General features: G+C 47.3%; 2 protein-coding genes across 5 annotated transcripts in view; one reads left to right on the forward strand and one right to left on the reverse strand.

Moving 5' to 3' along the window:
- Positions 1-21654, reverse strand: part of LOC310851730 (phospholipase A2 inhibitor 25 kDa subunit-like) — a 1159037-nt gene that overhangs the window by 928469 nt on the left and 208914 nt on the right. The gene's annotated exons all lie outside the window — the stretch shown is intronic.
- The window catches only part of LOC310851617 (phospholipase A2 inhibitor and Ly6/PLAUR domain-containing protein-like), a 309684-nt gene that overhangs the window by 34982 nt on the left and 253048 nt on the right, over positions 1-21654 (forward strand). The window contains exons 1-2 of one of the 4 annotated variants that reach the window (XR_014567775.1): positions 7727-7952; positions 8827-8949. The exons of the other annotated variants lie outside the window; for them this stretch is intronic. The gene's annotated coding sequence lies outside the window, so the exon portion shown is untranslated. Of the gene's footprint in view, positions 1-7726; positions 7953-8826; positions 8950-21654 lie in introns of those variants that run through there. 4 annotated transcript variants of the gene reach the window in all.

Here is a 21654-nt window from a genome sequence, read left to right on the forward strand (position 1 = left end):
CTGTCCTTGTCCGGCTTCCCGCTGTGGACCCCGCTTCGCCCGAGGAGGACTGTCTGCCAACCCTCAACTCAGGTCCTGGACCTCGCCCCACGGTAACCTCCCCCCTGGACCAGCACAATTAGCTTGTTTCCAGTTCAGTTTTACCATAAAGCCCAAGGGAGGAACACATTTATTTAAAGTACCTGTTCACTGACACTGTAGGTCTGGCTGACTCCCACAGAGTTCTTTAAAAAGATTGCATCCAATATGAAAAAAGAGCTTTGTGTTACAATATAAAAAATATAGGATTTCTGGGAAAGCATGCACTCTCTATTTCCATAATTTCCTGCTCCTCACTGGAACAGTCCTTCCCAGTTGGAATCTTTGATCACCTTTCCTTGGCCCATAAATCCCTCCAAGTCAGCTTCTTCTTCTTCCATAGGTCACCTGTTGGTTCATTCCTCCTTTGCTTATGAGGGCTTTCCTGAGTAAATGTTTCTTCCATGCACAGATAGTTTTGGCTACTGCCCATGCTAAACAATACAGAGGTGTGGGAACAGTGCATTGGTCGGGCAAGCCCCTTCTTTCTGGTCTGAAAGAAGCAGCTTCTGGAAGAAGGGGTGAGGATTCTGACAGGGTCCTAAGTACTATCCCCTTCTTCCCAAAGCCAATAAGCACTGCTAAGTAGTCCTAACAAAAATCATGACGCAAAGAGAAGGACACCCCAAGATAGACAGCATAGTGCAGAATGTCCTCTGTGTCTTCTGTGCTGTGTATGGTTAAAAGAATACCTTGGGTGGTGGGAAATGATGGTATTGCTCAATTCCTCACCAGTTAAAGGTGAACGTGCTGGATCATGTCAATCACCCCTCAAGTCCAGCATCTCAACAGATCCCTGTGGGAAGCCTGAAAGCTGGAATTGACTGTGACAATATTCTGTCCATCAGCAATTCCCAGGCACCAAGTGTTGTTTAGTCATTTAGTCGTGTCCGACTCTTTGTGACCCCATGCACGCCAGGCACTTCTGTTTTCCACTGCCTCCCGCAGTTTGGTCGAACTCATGCTGGTAGTTTCGAGAACATTGTCCAACCATCTCGTCCTCTGTTGTCCCCGTCTCCTTGTGCCCTCCATCTTTCCCAACGTCAGGGTCTTTTCCAGGGAGTCATCTCTTCTAATGAGTTGGCCAAAGTATTGGAGTCTCAGCTTCAGGATCTGTCCTTCCAGTGAGCACTCAGGGTTTCAGACCATATTTTGTGCTCTCCTCTTTCACCCTCATTAAAAGGTTCTTTAATTCCTCCTTACGTTCTGCCATCAAGGTTGTGTCATCTGCATATCTGAGGTTCTTGATATTTCTTCCAGCAATCTTAATTCATTCAGCCCAGCTTTTCACATCATCTTTTAAAATTTTAAATAGTTCAGCTGGAATATCATCACTTCCACTGGCCTTGTTATTAGTAGTGTCCATGTGTAGAGTCGTCTCTTGTGTTGTTGGAAAAGAGTAGCTGGATTTCTGTGATGTTAAAAGGTCTGCCTTGGATTCCTATCGAGATCATTCTATCATTTTTGAGATTGCATCCCAGTACAGCTCTTGGCACTCTTTTGTTGACTATGAGGGCCACTCCATTTCTTTTACAGGATTCTTGCCCACAGTAGTAGATATGATGGTCATCCGAACTGAATTTGCCATTCCCATCCATTTTAGTTCACTGATGCCCAGGATTTCAGGATTTATTCTTGCCCTGTCATTTTTGACCACATCCAACTTACCTAGGTTCATGGTACTTACATTCCAGGTTCCTATGCAATATTTTTCTTTACAGCATAGGACTTTCCTTTCGCTTCCAGGCATATCCACAGCTGAGCAACCTTTTGGCTTTGGCCCAGCCGCTTCATCAGCTCTGAATCTACTTGTACTTGTCCTCCACTCTTCCTGTAGCATGTTGGATGCCTTCCGACCTAAGGGGCTCATCTTCCAGTGTCATAACTTTTATATGCCTGTTGTCTTTGTCCATGGAGTTTTCTTGGCAGGGATACTGGAGTGGCTTACCGGTTCCTGCTCCAGGTGGATGATGTTTGGTCAAAACTCACCTATGACCTGTTTATCTTGGGTGGCCCTGCATGGCATAGCTCATAGCTTCTGTGAGTTATTCAAGCCCCTTTGCCACGGCAAGGCAATGATCCATGAAGGGGCAGGCACCAAGAATTCAGAGGGAAACTTCCTTTGACAGTAGAGGTAGAACATAGCTTTTGTGGGTAACTTTGCCCTGCCTGAATTCCTCTAATCCTCTTTTTAAGTCATCTAAATTGGTAGCCATCACTGCCTCCAGTTAGGGTTGCCATATCTTGAAGAGCAAAAAAGAGCACAGCCAGGGTTCTTCTTTTAAAATGCAGGATTGTATTTCAAACGGGTATAAACAGTGAGCTGGCTTCAATTCAAGACAATGTGGATTAGGGCAGTCATCATCAAACAGATCAGCAGAGTTAAAGTATCTCTCTCTGTCCTAACCATCTGACACAATTGGAACAAGGAGGGTCAAAGTTCTGTAAAATGATTTAATTAGCTCTCAGTAATGATCTTGGACTCATTGTTTTCTATTCAGTATCTACCAGTGTGTCCCTGGAACCTTTCAAAAGTCCTCAGCTATGTCTAGCTCTACCACTGCAGCAGTCACCTGAGCAGTACCCTGAGGCTTTCATTGCACTTCGATTAGCAGCCTGGAAGATCAGAAAAAAAGTATATTGCTCTTTCCAATTCATTAAGACCCCACATCAAATAAGGGCAAAGACAGAGACACTAGTTCAGAATATACCTTTATCCATCAAGGACCAAGCAACTTCCCATAGATCTTGGAGGTCATAGTATTAGCAGTTTAGGGACATCTGTAGCAAATGAGGGCTACGGCCACACACTGAAGAATATGGTTGGCGGTCTCAGCCATAGTGAGAGGAAATTTAAAAACCTTATCACAAACCATTCAAGCACTCTGTTTGCAGTAGGACAACCAAAGCACTAAATTAGTTGTTCTGCTTTAATGATGAGCATTAAACCACTTGACTGGTTGAGAGAATGGCCGTGGCAGTGATGAGATGGTTTTTTTACTCAACAAAATGCTTATCAAAAAAACGTTTGAAGAGGGTAAAAAGAAAGAAATATTGGAAGAAGTGATTTAAAAACCTGGAAAAGTTTCAGAGGTGTTAGTGAACCAAGAAATTGAATGAAAAATTAAAATGTTAAGGCAGATTTTTTATTCTTTTTTAAAAAAGCGAACAAATGAGGAAAACTGCTTGCTTGGCAGTTAAAAAAGAAACATGAATTGAATGCAAGAAATAAATTGAAAGTAGAAGGAAAAATAATTGATAACCCGAATGACATTAGACAACAATTTGTAAAATATTATATAGAGCTATATCGAGCCAGTAAAGAAAATAAAGATAGAACTGGAGAATATTTAGAGCACAGTAAATTACTATAGATTCCAAAAGAGTAAATCAATTATTTAAATGCACCAATAATAATTCAGGAAGGGCAACAAGAAATTAACCATTCAAAATTAGGTAAATTGCCAGGGCCAGATTTATCAGCAAAATATTATTTAAAAACTACAGGATTTTCTGGGACAACTGTTGATGGATGAAGGATGTAAAAGAGCTAATTCATCAAGATCAAGCTAGCTTTCTTCCTGGCTGACAGATGAAGGATAATATAAGGAAAATTAATTGATACAATAGAGTATCTGGAAGTCAGCAGCTTCATGAAAAGCAAGCAGCTTTGATGTTTGTGGATGCAGAGAAGGACTTTGATAACGTGTCATGGACCTTTATGGGGGGGGGGGAATATGGAGATGATGAATTTTGGAAAATCATTCCTAAGGGGAATTGACGCAAGTTATGCAGACCAACAGGGCATGATGACAGTCAATAATGTAGTATCAGAAAATGTAAAATTACAAAAGGGACAAGACAGAGTTTGGCCCCTGTCACCATTACTGTTCATTTTAGTATTAGAGACCCTAGTGAGAAATATAAGATCTGATGAAGAAATAAAAGGTATAACAGCTGAGTGCAAAGCATATAAGCTGAGAGCATGTGCAGATGACCTTGTAATGACAGTAGAAGACCCATTGGCAAATGTACCAAGGGTCCTAGATAAAATATCTGAATTTGGTGAGTTAGCGGGATTTAAGATAAATACAAATGAAATGAAAGTACTGGTTAAAAATATGACAGAACAACATAAAAATGAGTTACAACTAGCAACACAATTGACAATTGGAAAAAAAAGGTGAACTGTTTGGGGGTTTGGTTGACAGCTAAGAACAGAAATTTCTTTAAGGATAACTATGTATGGAACTATGGAAAGAAATAAAGGAAAATATGGGTGTTTGGGGAAGGATGAATTTATCACTATGGTCAAGAATTTCAGCAATGAAAATGAATGTATTGCCAAGAATGTTATTTTTATTTCAAACCATACCCATAGTCAGTGGAGCAGAACACTTCAAACGATGGCAAAAAGATCTTTCTAGATTTATCTGGAATTAAATATAAAGGATTAAAATATAAATTTTATATAAATTTTATATAAATATAAATTATTAACAGATGCCAAAGAAAGTGGTGGATTTTCACTGCCAAATTTGAAGTTATATTATGAAGTGTCCTGTCTCTGCTGGCTGTGGGAGTGGATAATTTTTTTAATACATATATTTTAGACCTTGAGGGTCATAATAATAGATTTAGATGGCATGCATTTATTTGTTATGAGAAGGCTAAAGTGCACAAAGGGTTTTAAAATCATTTGGTAAGGAAATCCATTTTCGCAGTATGGGAGAAATATAAAAACCTGTTAGAGCAGAAGACACCATGGTGTCTTTCCTCACTGGAAGCAATATGCTTGAAAAAAACTAATGCAAAAAGTGAATGGGCAACCTATAAAGAGTTGCTAATGGAAATAGAACAACAATTAAAGTTGAAAAGATTTGAGGATACCAGACATTTAGTAACAGATTGGTTGCATCAATTGAATGATGTCTTTAACATTGATAAGAAAAATGGGTTTAGTAAGGAAATTTCAAGGATTGAAAAAGATTTACTGGAATACAATGTGAAATTACTTTCCAAAATGTATAAGTTGTTGCTAGAATGGCATACTAAAGATGCGGAAGTTATATCGGTAATGATACAATGGGGAAAATATATTGGGCACAATATTCAATTTTCATCTTGGGAAAAGTTATGGAGGGAGGACTTAAAATTTACAGCATGCTGTGCATTGAAGGAGAACTATATGAAAATGATGTAACACCTACAAAATTAGCAAAGATGTATAGAACTTGTTGTTTAGTCATTTAGTCGTTGTCAGGGAACTGCCATCGGAGAGTCAGGTGGTGGAAGGGCTCAAGGAGGCTAGGAGACCTTCGGATGCTGAGGAAGGAACCAGTAGGGGGAGAGGGAGAGTTCCTGCAGAAACTCAATCGGAGGAATGGCTCCAAGATGTTTCCAGTGAGAACAGCGGGGAGGGCTCAGGACCTCCGCTGGGGATGCCTACTCCACGCAGGAAACTGTCACGCAGAGAATCCAGAAGGAGAGTTTCCGTCAAGGAACTCTTATGTTGGCGTAAATTCCGGAAGCGCCCACTGACGGATTCTGCCAGCGATTGAGGTAGCCATGCACCCATGGCTCCGCGGACTGGGAAAGTTTAGGAACTGATGGTAAAGCTTGGAGGGCTTAAACGCTTACGCACGAGCAGCCCCCTTTTCCCATTACAGTCGTGTCCGACACTTCAAATGTATATTGGAAGTGTACAGAGAAGGAAGGCACGTTCTACCACGTGGTGGATGGGCAAGATAACAAAAACATTCTGGGAAATGATATATAATGAGCAGAAGAAATGTTTAAAATAACATTTTTTTGGGGGGGGGAGAAGCTTTTTTACTTGGAATTTCAGATGTAGAGATGCCAAAGTAGTAGCTTATGTATGCGAGGACAACAGCGTGGATACTACTGGCCCAAAGATGGACCAGACGTGAATGGTTGATGTAGATGATGGACAACACCAAAATGGCGAAAATGACCAGGGAAATCAGAAACCAGGACATAGTAACTTTAATAACGAATGGGAAAAAATATACAATTTACTTAAGAGAGCACTGTAAAGAACTAAAAATCTGACAGGATTTGAGTAATGCTTGCAATGTACTAAAAGCTAAGGTAAAAATGGATTATTTAAAGAAAAATAGAGAAAATATATGATGCAGTAGAAAGTGTTTGAAAATGGAAACCATGGAGGGGTGGAGAGAATCCTAAATGTTGATGATTGTCACTAATGTTTGCATTCAAATAAATCGTGTAAAATTGAATAAAAATATTTTCTTTTTCTTTTTTTAAAAAAGAGAGAATAGCCATGTTTGTGTAGCTCCCTAATAGAGAAAGCTCCATGGCCATTGCTGGCTCCAATCGAGACCTTCCTCGTAGTTGTGTAAGTGGCTGATTCATACCTGGCACACTCTTCCATTGGCACATTCAACTCCTGAGGTCTCACTTCATTTTTTTCACCCTCTGGAAACCACATCGAAGACAGCAGGATCAGTTTTACTGCTTAAAGTCTCCATTGCATCCACAGCCCATTCCACACTTTCCAGCCTTCCTGGAATGGATCTAGTATCCAGGCTTTTCCTGAAGGAGCATCTCTACCCCACTCCCAAACACTGAGATCTAGCTCTGAGGGCCTTCTGGAGGTTTTCTCACTGTGAGAAGTGAAGATAGAGGAAACCAGGCAGAGGGCCTTCTTGGAAGTGGTACCCACACTATGGAATGACCTCCTATTAGATGTCAAGGAGATAAGTAACTATAGAACTTTTGGAAGACATCTGAAGGCAGTCCTGTATAGGGAGATTTTAAATGTTTGATGTTTTATTATGTTTCTGTATATGCTTGAAGGCACCCAGAGTGGCTGAGGTAACCCAATCAGATAGGGTGGGGAGTAGTAATAATAAAATTATTATTATTACTATTAAGAGGAATCCTTAGATGGAGGTCATTTTGAGGGGCTATTTTGTAGGTGGCTTCAGGGCTTTGTAGGTGGCTTCAGAGGGTCAGTTTTCCTGGTTAAAGCATCCATTGCATCCATGAGACCCTGAGCCCATTCCATACTTTCTAGCCCTGCTGGAATGGATCTAATATCCAGGCTTTTTCTGAAGGAGCATCTCTACATCCATCATTCAGGCCACACACTGAGATCTAGTTCTGAAGGCCTTCTGGCGATTCTGTCACTGTAAGAAGGCAACCAACCAGAGGGGCATCTTGGTAGTGATGCCCACACTGTGGAACAACCTCCCATCAGATGTCAAGGAGATAAGTAACTATGAAACCTTTAATTGTTATCTGAAGACTTCCCTGTATAAAGAGGTTTTTAATGTTTGATGTTTTATTATGTTTCTGTATAGGCTTGAAGCCGCCCAGAGTGGCTGGGGTGACCCAGTCAGGTGGGTGGTTAAGAAATAATAACATCATCATTATTATTAAGAGGAATCCTTAGATGGAGACTATTTTGAGGGGCTTTTCTGTAGGTGATCTCTGGGCTTTTGCCCTCACCTATTTTGCTTTAGATTGCTTTCTTGAGTGTCTTCACCATTTACATTTAAATTGTAAATTATCTATATCGAAAAATAAATCTGAGAAGTGTCTATCAACAACTAATGAGATCATAGACAATTCCTATGCTGAGCTTTGAATTTCAGTATGTTCCTCTTTATCTTTGTTGTTGATCAACAACACCATTCCCGAACCTCACTGAACCATTTGTTCCCAAGTGTTGCCTGCAACATGAGACCATGGCCTATAAATAACTCCACATAAGCCTCTACCTGCACCAATTCTCTTGTTGATCCATCTCTGCTCTGAGTCTCCTAATCTTTCCAGAATGATGAAGGCACTCCTGAGCGCAAGCCTCCTCTTGGTCCTGCTTTCTCCAGGTAAGATGGGGAACATTTAATTACCTTTAGAGGACACTGAAAAGAACTTGCAGCTTGGGAGAGAAGGGGAGTTAAAAGTGCAGATCAACACCCCAGAGAGCAAGGAGGGCAGGGTTGCCAAGAGAAAGTAGCAGAGAGTTAGGTCATGAATATTTTTTGTGATGTCATTATGATGGGCCCGACGATCCTTTTTTCCCTTGGCACCGTTGGGCCTGTCCTCTCCCTTAAGTATAGTGCACACAACTCACAGAACACCAATCCCACAGATTTCCACTGTCTACCTCAGATTATCTTGTAGGGGATTTGCGTGAAGTAAAACTTAATAATTAGGAGTCTCGGGCAGGATTTGTTCAAATTAACAATAACAATTTTATTTAACAAGGAAGCTTATGATATGAGTAGATAAAACTTAGGATACTTCAGTTTACAATGTTATTTCACTTCAAGGTTTTGTCAGTTGTTCACACTTAATACTTTGGTTCTTAACAAGGTGGTACTTTCTGTCAGTTACACACCCCTAGGCAACCCTACTCCTGAGCCACTCCAAGGTTTCACTGGTTTGGGAGTCTTCTCTTACTAGAAGAATATCTCCCCTCCTGACTGGAATGAGACCTAATTGAACTGTCTCTTTACAGCTTCTACTTCTCCTGTAAACCAGTGTTGTCGGCAATGGTTTCAAGAGTTTTAATTAATGAGTGTTTTACTCATTTCCTTTCCTTTTATTTTATTCTGTTAAAATCCTTTTAAAATTGAACCCTTTTAATTTACTATCACCTCCTCCTCTTAGTCTCATTAAGCAAACTGCAAAATCAAACTAATAATAATGATAATAATAATAATAATCCATGAAGTAAACTTTTGCTTCTGTCTTCAGCATTACCTCTGAAATGCAGATATACTTATAACAAGACTGGAATGACCTACAATAGCTATCTTGAAACAACTTGTGACTCCAAGGAAGATTCCTGTGTGGCCAGTGTTCTGCGTACAAATATAAGTAAGATTTTGCTGCCTTTTTGTCTTTTGCTGTTGGATTAGATCCAGGTTAAGATTGTTGAACTTTAAGGGTTCTACTAGCATATAGAAGTCTATGCTAGGGCAACTCACCCATGAAAAAAGAGAGTTGAGGAAGCTGTAGCACTTCAGCTATAGATGAATTAGAACTCCCATCAGCCTCAACTAGCCTGGCCATCAGTCAGGGATGATGGGAGATGTAGTCCAAGAACATCTGGAGGATCATAGCTTCCCAATCCTGAAGTAAGCAATAGCTTGCATATGAAAATGGGGAATGTAACATCACCTGATCACAACCAATGGCTGAATCTGGGCGCTTATCTCCAAGCTTGGAGAACTTGATTTGCATCAACATGAAATGAATAATGAACTCCAATTTAGTTTTGATTATCAAACTAGAAATAAGCCTAGAATATAACCTGGATGTCCCCTTTACCATAAATGACATTGAAATTGAGAGTCCTTTCAGAGATCTATAAAAAACTATTCAAAAGCTGAGCAATTGGAATGGGAAATGGAGGTGCTTCACACTTTCATGGCTCCACCTCACCCCTCAAGTAATTTTGAAATAACTCTCAGTGATCAAATTATTAGTCTTGCCAAGTGTCTTGTGTTCAACAACAGGAGTTCAGGGAAGCATTTCCCCCAACCTGCAAAATGTTATGATCGACCAGCAGAGAGAGTACAGTGTATGTCAGATGTATAGGAGAAGGCATGAGTCCTCGTGCTAGAAATTTGATGTGAAATGAAGTTCTGCATACATTCCAAATTTAAAGCATTATATAAATTACTTGCAAACATAAAAACAGAGGTTGGTCCTGTGTTCCACCAGGGCTATACAGATCATTAAGAATAGAAGAAGAAGAAGAGGAAGAGTTTGGATTTGATATCCCGCTTTATCACTACCCTAAGGAGTCTCAAAGCGGCTCACATTCTCCTTTCCCTTCCTCCCCCACAACAAACACTCTGTGAGGTGAGTGGGGCTGAGAGACTTCAAAGAAGTGTGACTAGCCCAAGGTCACCCAGCAGCTGCATGTGGAGGAGCAGGGAATCGAACCCGGTTCACCAGATTACGAGTCCACTGCTCTTAACCACTACACCACACTGGCTCTCCCACACTAGATCTTTCCACACTGGTTAATTGATATCTATTTATTTTAATGTGGTTTTTCTTGTATCTTTTATGTATTATTACTGAAAAATATTTTGATATTTTTTCCTTTTTGTTATAGCAGTGCACACACATTTAAACAAAGAAACAAACAGCACCTCACTTTAGATTGCCAAATTTAATAATACTTTCCATATTGTTACTTTGAAAAGGTCCTGATTCAGACATCAAAGGAAATTGGAACCATTACAATGAATGTACCTTAGGAGCAATAGTCATTTTCCCCAGATCTAGATATTTCTTTCAAATTTTTTTTCATAGTGGTACTCCAAGTGCAACTTTTGAATAAATGCACATCATCCGACGATTGTTTCTCAGGCAATTTCAGCTTCACTGCAGGAGATGGTAAATTCTTTGAGATGAAGAGGCACTTCTGCAACACTGAACTGTGTAACAATGCAACTCTCACCCGTAAGTTTCTGTATAATTTTAAAATCCACAACATGTTAGGGCTTTGCATTGGATTTGGCCAAAGGCTGGATAGGTAGTCAATCAGCAGTACTCAGAGGACCTGGGCCTCATTCAAATGGGATGAGACAGCCCCAGATGGCTATATGGATCGAGCCATTCAGCACTATCAGGACCTCTCAAGGGGTGGAGAGGCAGGCAGGATGAAGAAGCAGGCATGAGGAGAAACTTTGAAGAAGAGGGACCTACTGGGCAGCTACATCTCTGCCTGAGAAGAGATGGGTTCCCTTTCCAACCAGGCCTCTCTCCTGAATCTGTCCCAGTGCCAGTCCTAAACCCAGACTGGGTCTAGATAATCTTATTTTCAAAATAATACTTGCTGGTGCCCCACCAAAACTGTAAAGCCCTTGGCTTTAATATAACATACAGATACAAAAACAGATAAAACCATTAATATGCTCACTATACTTTTGATTTTGGCAGTTCCTGATCGCAATGTGCTGGCTGAAAATGGCCTGAAATGCCCAGCCTGCTTCTCCAAAGGAACCACAGAGTGTAAAAGTGAAAAGACCATCAACTGCCTTGAGAATGAGACCCAGTGTGTTGTTTTTAAAGGAGCTCTTCATATAGGTAACATTGCTACTCAGACAGGGGGAAAGGGCCTAGTCATTGGCTGGCTCATGCAAACTCCCTCCTGTTCTCCTGTTCTCCCTCCCCCCCTTTCCCTTTCCCTTGCATATTACTAAAAATTTGAGTGGGACTACATCTTTCACTGGCCCCACTCTGCAACCTTCCTTAGTGTTTTGCGTACCTGGACTGTTTCCTTTAACTGTCATAAAGCCTCGCTTGTCCAGAAGGAGGATTCAGAGCGAAATGTGTATATAAAACACCCTTCTGAACAAAAGTAAAAAGTGCATTCATTGCTTCACCTCAGTTGCTTCTGGATCTCTCCACCATTGGGTTGCAGTCCAGGACAAAATGTGTCCCTCTTGCTCAAAAAGCACATTATTCCTTAAATTCTGCGACAAAGAGCAGTATCTGGCTAACTCAGCCATTAGTGCAAGGATTTACAGTTGTGCAACAGGATTTCCGCTCTCTTCTACCTGTATGGGTTCTTTATCCTCCCAAATGTATTTAGGAGGACAAAGAGAGGGAGGATATACTCAGTTCCACAAGAATACATCATTTTGCTGATGTCATGATTTAGCTACTGTAATGGGAATTGGGGTTGCTTGTGCGTAAATTCCAAACTGCTCCGAGCTGGTTGTATAGCTGGACCTTTCCCCGGTTTGACAGCCCTAACAGCACGACTGTCTCAGTCACTGGCAGAATCCGTCAGTGGGCGTTTCCTATACTTCTTCCAACATAAGAATTCCTTAACAGCCAATCTCCTCCTCGCTTCTCTGCGCGGAAGCCTTCTGCGCAGAGTGGGTGTGCCAAGCGGTGGTCCTGCACTCTCCTCACTGATCCCACTGGAAGAGTCTCGGAGCCTCCCCTCCGAAGTACTCTCAGCCTCTCCTTTCTTCCTGGTGTCACCTTGGTTTCCTTCCCCAGTGGAAGCTCTCTCTCTCTCCTTGCTGGTTCCCTCTCCGGCATCATTAGGGAGCCTTACCTCTCCACTCGGCTCCGATGTCAGTTCCCTGACATCCACCTCCCTCCCAGGGCCCTCCCCCTCCCCCGTCCGTTCCTTGGACGGTGACGCAGGGAACCCCTGGAAGGAGCTATCCCCTCCCTCTGATGATTCAAACAACGCTCTCCACCTGCTGCTGTCTCTTCCCGCTCCCCAATCTCCCCAGTCGGATTCCTCTCCCTCGGATAACTCCCCTTCCTCCTCTTCGGAGGCGGGAAATCCCACAAACTCTTCTTCATCATCCGTGGGACCAAATTGCTCCACCCAGAACCTCCCTAGTGGTTTGGGCTTCCTAGGGAACCTGTGATGAATCTCCTCCTGCAGATACTCATCCCTAATCTCTTCTGCTGGAACCCATGTGTTTTCCGATTCTGACTCCCCCTCCCAAGCCACCAAATATTCCACTCGCCTCCCTCTCCACCTTGAATCGAGAATTTCAGCTGCATGACCACTGAGTTCCCTTTCCTCCATCTGTGGATGCAGGGGTGTTTCTCTTTGTTGACCCAGAAATTCCCTCCCCTCCCTGAACGGTGAGAGTAAGGACCTGTGGAACACCGGGTGCAGTTTCATGTTGGAGGGCAATTTGAGTCTAAAGGTCACAGGATTCACCTGTTGGGTTACCTCGAAAGGTCCCAATCGCCTTGGCCATAATTTCTTACACCCCCCTTTGAACGGTAACCCTTGGGTAGACAACCACACCTGGTCCCCCACTCTTATAGTTTCCCCTTCTCTGCGGTGCTTGTCAGCCTGCCTTTTGTACGCTTCTTTTGCCCTTTCCAGGTTAATCTTAAGTTGTTGGTGTAAAGCCTCCATTTCTTCCACAAATTGTTCGGCCGCCGGTACACTCCACCTTCCCTCCCCCTCCCCGGGGAAGGCCCTGGGATGACACCCGAAATTGGCCATGAATGGACTCATCCCCGTGGACACATGTTCCGCGTTATTGTATGCAAATTCAGCCAGCGCTAGTTTGTCTACCCAATCGTTCTCTCTTTCATTGACCGCTGGGTCAACGCTGCATGGTGTGAGTCAAGGCCTGGTTCTCCTGGGCCAAAGCCACCAGCGCAGCCGCCTGGTCAGCCATGGCCTCTGGCTCTTCCCGAACGCACTCCAACGAAGGGGGAGTGCGGGTGTGGCGGGAGCAAACTGTGCTGGACCCGGGGGTAAGGTACCGTGGGCGTAAGCAGAGTCCACATGAAGAGGGGCGAGGTCCGAGGCGGAGAGCCGGGCGGGGAACAGGAACGCTGGAACAGGAGGCCGAGCAGGGAACAGGAACACCGGATGGTCAGGAACAGGAGGCCGAGCAGGGAACAGGAGCACCGGATGGTCAGGAACAGGAGGCCGGGCAGGGAACAGGAGCACTGGATGGTCAGGAACAGGAGGCCGAGCAGGGATCAGGAACACAGGAAGGTCCGAAGCCAACAACGACGTTGCTCCCGCAACCTGGGGCCGGGCTGACTGGGCTTTTATCCTCTTCTAAGGCCAGGGGCGGTCCCGGCCCCCAGGAGCCCCGCCTCCTCTGACCTTAAGGCGAGCACTCCTCCTGGGAGCAACCAGTTCCCTTCGCCTCTCTGCCCTAAGCCTCTGCAGATCAGGAGAGGCCGAAGGGTTACTGGGCCCTGGAGGAGGCTCACCTGTAGCCACTGAGTCCTCAAGCCCCTCTGGGGCCAGAAGGGTTTCACCTGGGGCCAGCTCCTGGTGCTCTGCCACAGGTGCAGGCTCTTCAGCATCTAGGCCTTGCCCCAGTTCAGCCGGCCCTGGAGGCGGGGACTCCTGTGCAGGCTGGGATTTCTCTGGTTCGTCCTCTGAATCAGAATCCCAGGCCATCACACCTTGACTCACACCGTGCAGCAGCTCAGCGATGTGGTCACGGCACTTCAGCAGCGCTTGGAAGCCCTACCGGCTCCTGGGGCCGACGCCCCGGCTCCTGGCAAGTACCCAGTGGCTTTGCCTGAGAAATCTGATGGGGCCCCGGCCAGCTTTCCCATGTTCCTTGCCCAGGCCAAGCTGTATATTCAGGGGTGAGCCCGGAACTTCCCTGACGACCGCACCAAGGTGCACTTTTTGATTAGTTTGTTAAAGGACCAGGCGGCCAAGTGGGCGTTGCCGCTACTCAAGCAAGACTCTCCCTTGCTGGCAGACTATACGGGGTTTTGCAATCTTTTGGAGGCCGCGTTCGGCAACCCCCAGAAAGGGAGTCAAGCCAACCGGGCGATTCGGCGGTTGAAACAGGGCAAGTCCACGGTGGCCGCATATACCACGGAGTTTCGGCTGTTGGCACAGGACTTGACCTGGAATGACTCGGCACTGCGGGACCAGTATCTCGAGGGGCTTTCGGACGAGATACTGGACCAGCTGGCCACAATGGAACGCCCCACCACGCTAGACACTCTCATTCAACGGAGTCTGCAGATAGATGACCGGCTGGAGGATCGTCGTCAGGCCCGGGGTCGCCGACACTTCCAGTTCTCGGCACCAGTTTCTTCCGGCAGCCCCACGGTCACAACTGAGTTAACGGAGGAGCCTATGCAGCTCGGGGCAGTGCGGCCACGCCTTACCCCCGCAGAGAAGGTGCGGCGTCGGGAGGGAAATCTATGTCTCTACTGTGGCGGAAGTGGACACTACGCTCGGTCCTGCCCTGAGAAACGCCAGCTGCAGGGACAACCGCCTACCCCAGTAGCTGATGGCCCTAGCTACCGGGGGTCCCAAACAGCGCAGAATGGGCCCGCACCAATGGACTGGCTACATCTTATGGTTTCGGTACGTTTATACCCTCCAGGTGGGCCCTGGATTCTTACTCATGCTTTGGTAGATTCAGGAGCAACCCGCTCCTATATGGACGCTGCTTTTGCTGCCCATCATCAGGTGCCACTTCGGAACAAGCCAGAACTGGTCCAGGTGGAAGCAATTGACGGACGGCTTCTGCGTTCAGGTGCCGTTACTCAGGAGACCCAGCCCCTGGTCCTGTGTCTCCAGCAGCACCGGGAGTTGCGAACTTTGGACATTGCCTCTATGCCCCGGTTCCCCCTAGTGCTCGGGATGGACTGGCTGGAAGCTCACAACGTTCAGATTGACTGGGTCAAACGGACTTTGCACTTCCCAGACCCATGTTCCCATGCTCAATCCGAGACGCTGGCGGCCGTGCCCACGGAGGAGGCAGCACCCACGCTCCCAACCGTGTACCAGGACTACCAGGACGTGTTCGAGGAACGGGGGGCAGACCAGCTGCCGCCGCATTGGCCTTTTGACTGCGGCATAGACCTCCAGCCCGGAGCGCCCTTACCAGTGAGTTGCTTATATTCTCTAACTGAGCCAGAGCGCGAGGCTTTGCAGGACTTCTTGCGCAAGAACCTGGAGCGTGGGTTCATTAGGCCTTCCACCTCGCCTACCGCAGCACCAGTGCTCTTTGTTAAGTAGAAATGTGGGGAACTCCGCCCTTGCCATGATTACCGAGCCCTGAACAAAATTACCATCCCAGACCGGTACCCCTTGCCCCTTATCTCGGAGTTGCTGGAGTGGGTGCAAGGGGCACAGGTGTTCACCAAGCTGGACCTCCAGGGGGCCTACAACTTGATTCGGATCCGAGCTGGGGATGAGTGGAAGACAGCGTTTGGGACCCGGTACGGGCAGTTCGAATACTTGGTTATGCCTTTCGGTTTGTGCAACGCGCCTGCTGTGTTCCAATGCTATATCAACCACGTGTTCCAGGACTTGTTAGACAAGTACGTGGTGGTGTACTTGGATGACATACTGGTTTACTCCCGTGACCCGGCTCGCCATGAGGGACATGTCCGGACCGTGCTGCAGCGCTTGCGTGAGCACCGTTTGTACGCAAAGCTCAGCAAGTGCGAGTTCCATCAGCGGACTGTGGACTTCCTTGGACACCGGCTCTCTCCAGATGGGGTGCAGATGGACCCTGGGAAGGTGGCAGCGGTTCGAGAATGGGCGGCACCCCGGAACCGCAAGGACCTACAGCGGTTCCTGGGGTTCACCAACTACTACCGAACCTTCATCGCAGATTATGCTCTTCGCACCACCCTGTTGACCCGGCTACTGCGCCCAAAGACGCCGTTTTCCTGGGACAAGGAGGCAGAGGAGGCCTTTCAGGGGTTGAAGGCCTGCTTCCAGAGGGCGCCAATCTTACAACATCCTGACGCCTTTGGACCCTTTGTGGTGGAGACCGACGCCTCCAGAACGGCTCTCGGTGCCGTCTTGTCTCAACAGAGTGGACCTGAAGCGCCACTCTTACCCTGTGCCTTCTATTCCCGCCAGCTCCTACCAGCGGAGTGTAACTATACTGTGTGGGAGCGGGAACTACTGGCCATCAAGGTGGCCTTTGAGGTCTGGCGCCACCATCTTGAGGGGGCACGATATCCGGTGGAGGTGAGAACCGACCACCGGAACCTGGAGTACCTCCAGACCACCCGCAAGCTGAACCAAAGACAGATCCGGTGGGCGTTGTTCTTTTCCCGGTTCCAGTTCCGGATCCGCTATATCCCTAGCTCTCAGAACCAGAAGGCGGATGCCCTGTCCCGGAAACCTGAAGACAACGCAGACACGGTACAGCAAGCAGAACCCACCACGATCCTACCTCCAGCTGCATTCCTGGCCACCAGGAGGCGGAACCACTGCAGGCTCGGGTGCGGGAACAGCAGCGGGTCGACGCTTGGGCCCAGGAACGACTCCGGGAGCTGGCTGAAGGGTCCAGCCCACAGTATCCGGGGCTGGTCCTGCACCAGGGCCTTCTGCTGCACCACAGTCGTCTGTACATCCCGCCAGGGCCACTGCGGCTGGAGGTTCTCCGGATGGCCCATGATGCCCCAGCAGCGCGGCACTTTGGACGGTATCGGACCACCCATCTGGTAAGTCACGAGTTTTGGTGGCCCCGCCTGAAGGCTGACGTGGCTCGCTACGTTGCTGGTTGTGATGTCTGCCGGCGCGCCAAGGGCCCTACCGGGCGAGCCCCTGGCCTACTTCAGCCATTGCCAGTTCCACCACGCCCTTGGCACACGGTTTCGTTGGACTTTGTAGGGGACTTACCCCCGTCTCGTGGCTGTACCTGCCTTCTAGTTTTCTCCGACCATTTCACCAAGATGGTGCACTGCGCCCCCTGCCCATCTGTACCCACAGCCAAGGAAACCGCTCAGCTGTACCTTCAGCATGTTTTCCGCCTGCATGGCCTACCTGAGCGCGTGGTGTCCGACCGGGGCGTTCAGTTCACATCCCGGTTCTGACGAGCATTACACCAGACCCTCGGGACAGAAGTCTGCCTCTCGTCAGCCTACCACCCACAGACCGATGGCCAGACGGAACGGGCAAACACGGTGCTGGAGCAGTACCTCCGGTGTTACTGCAGCTACCAGCAGGATGACTGGGTCGACCACCTGGCATTGGCGGAGTTCGCCTACAACAACGCGGTGAATGCGTCCACCCAGCAGACCCCGTTCCAGGCCAGTTACGGTTATCATCCACGGCTGTTTCCAGAAGTGCTGCCGGCATCCGCGGTCCCGGCGGTGACGGAGTGGCTTCAAGAGCTCCAGTCCCAGCAACAGCTTTTGGTGGAGCAACTGCACCAGGCCAAGGAAGCATACAAAGCCCAGGCCGACCGCCACCGCCAGGTGGGGCCGGAACTTCGCGTTGGTGACCTGGTTTGGCTCTCCACTCGCCACCTCCACCCCTCTCGACCTTCGCGGAAGCTGGACGCCCGCTTCAGCGGCCCGTTTCCTATCGTGGACCAAGTCTCTCCTGTGGCATTCCGTCTCCGGTTGCCCGCAACCCTGAAGGTTCACCCGGTCTTCCACAGGTCCCTTCTGAGTCCGGTGGCCCCACCCGACGAGTTCCACCCGAACCGTCCCCTGTTCCTGACCAACCGGTGCTCCTGTTCCCTGCTCGGCCTCCTGTTCCTGACCATCCAGTGTTCCTGTTCCCTGCTCGGCCTCCTGTTCCAGCGTTCCTGTTCCCCACCCGGCTCTCCGCCTCGGACCTCGCCCCTCTTCGTGTGGACTCTGCTTACGCCCACGGTACCTTACCCCCGGGTCCAGCACACAAGTCCTGGTTCTCCTGGGCCAAAGCCACCAGCGCAGCCACCTGGTCAGCCATGGCCTCTGGCTCTTCCCGAACACACCCCAACGAAGGGGGAGTGCGGGTGTGGTGGGAGCAAACTGTGCTGGACCCAGGGGTAAGGTACCGTGGGCGTAAGCAGAGTCCACACGAAGAGAGGCGAGGTCCGAGGCGGAGAGCCGGGCAGGGAACAGGAACGCTGGAACAGGAGGCCGAGCAGGGAACAGGAACACTGGTTGCTCAGGAACAGGAGGCCGAGCAGGGAACAGGAGCACCGGATGGTCAGGAACAGGAGGCCGAGCAGGGATCAGGAACACAGGAAGGTCCGAAGCCAACAACGACGTTGCTCCCGCAACCTGGGGCCGGGCTGACTGGGCTTTTATCCTCTTCTAAGGCCAGGGGCGGTCCCGGCCCCCAGGAGCCCCGCCTCCTCTGACCTTAAGGCGAGCACTCCTCCTGGGAGCAACCAGTTCGCTTCGCTTCTCTGCCCTAAGCCTCTGCAGATCAGGAGAGGCCGAAGGGTTACTGGGCCCTGGAGGAGGCTCACCTGTAGCCACTGAGTCCTCAAGCCCCTCTGGGGCCAGAAGGGTTTCACCTGGGGCCAGCTCCTGGTGCTCTGCCACAGGTGCAGGCTCTTCAGCATCTAGGCCTTGCCCCAGTTCAGCCGGCCCTGGAGGCGGGGACTCCTGTGCAGGCTGGGATTCCTCTGGTTCGTCCTCTGAATCGGAATCCCAGGCCATCACACCCTGTTTGCACCCCATCAGTTCTTTGTGGGTCACGCTTTGCTCCACATCACTCGAGAACATATGGTCCATGGCGCTAAAAAACTTTCTCAAATCCTTCAAGGCAGCATTCTCCACCGCCATTAATGGTCTTACCCAATCTCTGGCCCTCCCTTCCAGGTGCCCCACCACAAAAGCGACTCTTCCCCCATCGTCTACAAAGTCATCATACTGCAGGTCCAGCGCGTACTGCACTTCTGTCTTAAATGCATTATAATCTCTGGGGTTTCCCCCAAACCTCTGCACTAGTCGTGGTACCTTCCTTGCGATGGGGGTGGGTTTCCCCTGGGCATCCTGAGTCCGCCTTTCATCCAGCCGCGCCGCTAGTAGAGCCAGTTGCTGTTCCAAATCTCTGTTTCTCTCCTCCAGAGTTGGTCCTCCTCTGGCCCCCTCTCCAGCGCCGGCTCCTCCGGTTTGACTCATGATGCTGCCTCTGCTGCTCTGCGCACACGCAACTTAGAGGACTGATGGATTGCTGTAATGGGAATTGGGGTTGCTTGTGCATAAATTCCAAACTGCTCCAAGCTGGTTGTATAGCTGGACCTTTCCCCGGTTTGACAGCCCTAACAGCGCGACTGTCTCAGTCACTGGCAGGATCCGTCAGTGGGCATTTCCTAAACTTCTACCAACATAAGAATTCCTTAACAGCCAATCTCCTCCTCGCTTCTCTGCGCGGAAGCCTTCTGCGCAGAGTGGGCGTGCCAAGCGGTGGTCCTGCACTCTCCTCACTGATCTTACTGGAAGAGTCTCGGAGCCTCCCCTCCGAAGTACTCTCAGCCTCTCCTTTCTTCCTGGTGTCACCTTGGTTTCCTTCCCCAGCGGAAGCTCTCTCTCTCTCCTTGCTGCTTCCCTCTCCGGCATCATTAGGGAGCCTTACCTCTCCACTCGGCTCCGATGTCAGTTCCCTGACAGCTACATTAGTAAAGATATAGCACTTTATATGCGTTATAACACTATGACACACAATGACGTGATGGAATCCCATCTTTTGTAAATGGCATTTGCTTGTATGAAGTTTGCAATGCATTTAACTGAATGGCTTTTTTGATGTGTCTAGATCCAGCCTTAGATGGATATCTCCCAATCAACATAGTTTTGAGGAATAATGCTGTTTGGAGACAAGACAAATTTGCCATATCCCTCCTTTCTGAAAAGGAGAGGGTATTTGGAATGAACGGGGGAAGGGAATATGGGTTGATTTCCCCATAAAGGAAGAGGCAGAATCAAGGCCATTTGAGCTTCTTCTGCCCTACATTCTTTCTTATCCTTTTCCTGCCCTTTATAGCCTGGGCTTTGTAAATTTCTCTTCTAAGGGCTGAGTAAGAATTCTGAGAGGAGTTCTTAATTGGCTTTTGCAGTCCCCCCCTTTTCACCTACTTCATGCTAGATGTGTTTAACATGAAACTCGTAAAATAAAAGGAGGATTCTCTGGATGCTTAGATCACAGTGTGGCAATGAGGAAGGCTCAGTTGGCATCGAACCATCCTGAGAGACAATGGAGTGCACCTCCACCTTTTTTTGTGTGTGGCTCTTGACTCATGCCAGGTTCAATCACTCAAGGCTCCCACACCAGGGAGGGAGTGTTGTTTTCAAATCTTGCTGCGTGGCCACAGCATGTGGCTTTTAACATGCCCAGGAGATGGCAGGGATACAATTCCTCCCATTTTATTGGAACTCAGCTGCACACTAGAATTTGATCTGGTTCATCTAGTTAATTAGGCTTGTTTTCAGATCCTCTACTTTCATTATATTTTATAAATATAACCTGTTTATTAATAATATTTGTGTCTTGAGACTCCTTTGGGTATAATGGCAATTCTGAATTACATATGAGTTATTTTTTTACCTTAACTTCTGATGTTGAAAATTTTGTATATTCATGTTTCAATGAAATGATTTTTTTCAGATTTTTTAAATATACACATTTTAAAACTAACTAATTAAAATTCTCATTCACCATCACAGACAGAATCTTCTAATCCCTGAGTAAAGGCTTTATGTCAATATTTGTTTTCTTTCCGCCCAGCTTTTACTAAGCACCACGATTTCACGTTCGAAGGTTGTGGAACAACAGATTTTTGTGCTGTCCTGAAAAACAGAAGAATGTTTGGAACTGGGGGATTTGTCCTTTTAATTACCCCAAAAATATGTTATAATGCTTCAGGAATCTCACGCCAGCCTGAACTTGAAGGGTAAATATGACAGTGTTGATGTCCTCCTTGTGTATTGCAAAATCCATGGCAATGAGGGGGGAATTGGAAGCCTAGTGGTGAAATCCAGGACTCAGGGTCTGTGGTTCTCTCTTTTTTGTATTTGGTGGAGGTAAAGGGAAGCCAGGGGAAGAGAAAAATGGGTCAAAATGTGGGGATTGTGAATTCTAAGAAGCCTGTATCGATACAAAGAACCCTGTATTGTATCATTAACAAATAGTTAAATTTTCATTGTGATCATTACAAAACAAAATAAATGGTTATGGGAAATAAAATTTTGGTTCTTAGTTCTGTTTCAGATGCAAATGCAATTATTATTTATGGGTTTAGCTGAAGCAATTTCAAAATTCTAAAATACATAAAACATAAAATTTCTCTCATTATAATCATCACTGTAAAGGCAGAACAGACCACTTTTTCAGAGGTGTAT

Source organism: Podarcis gaigeae, assembly GCF_964106915.1.
Source record: "Podarcis gaigeae genome assembly, chromosome: 8".
Taxonomy (NCBI): Eukaryota; Metazoa; Chordata; class Lepidosauria; order Squamata; family Lacertidae; genus Podarcis; species Podarcis gaigeae.